The following is a 544-nucleotide window of genomic DNA, read 5'->3' as shown; positions in this document are numbered from 1 at the left end:
CAGACACTGCAGGACTTTGCTTCTTTTGAACCTCTGCACTCAGGGCAGTGGGGGGTGCATTTGAAAGCCAGAGAGCAAAACCTGTGTGTCCTCCTTTGCCTGGGATCAGAACAAATGGTGTGTTTGTAACTGTCCCAGATCATTGGTTTTCCATCCTGAAAGTGGCTTACCAGACGGGTCATGGAGTCCGTTTACCGATTTTCTGTTATACTGAAAAGTAGGACTTATGTTCAAAGAAATGAATCCTGCAGTACATTTTGGATATTCAGTGAAAGCGTCAAACCTCATGCTTCCCCCCCAAAATAAGTTTTGGCATTAATCCGAAAATTTGGAAAAGGCAGACTACTATGTGGAGGAAAATGGACATTCAAACCCACACCCAAAGACACAGCCACCACAGAAGTTTGCTGCATGGGCATCTGCATTCCACGGACATGAATATGTATTCAGCAGCAAATTTTAAATACCACTATTTTTTTAAAACCAAAAACTGCTATGTAGAAAGGCAGATTTCTAAAAATTTGATTCCTGAGCTCTGAGAAGA

At 42.1% G+C, this 544-nt stretch overlaps 1 protein-coding gene across 1 annotated transcript in view; it reads left to right on the top strand.

The window, feature by feature from the left end:
* The window catches only part of MPHOSPH8 (M-phase phosphoprotein 8), a gene marked incomplete at its 5' end in the record, with an annotated part of 61413 nt that overhangs the window by 58136 nt on the left and 2733 nt on the right, over nucleotides 1–544 (top strand). The gene's annotated exons all lie outside the window — the stretch shown is intronic.

This window comes from Crocuta crocuta, unplaced genomic scaffold, assembly GCF_008692635.1.
Source record: "Crocuta crocuta isolate KB4526 unplaced genomic scaffold, BGI_CrCroc_1.0 scaffold277, whole genome shotgun sequence".
Taxonomy (NCBI): Eukaryota; Metazoa; Chordata; class Mammalia; order Carnivora; family Hyaenidae; genus Crocuta; species Crocuta crocuta.
Note: the sequence above shows the minus strand (reverse complement) of the source record. Positions and strands in the feature narration are given on the sequence as shown.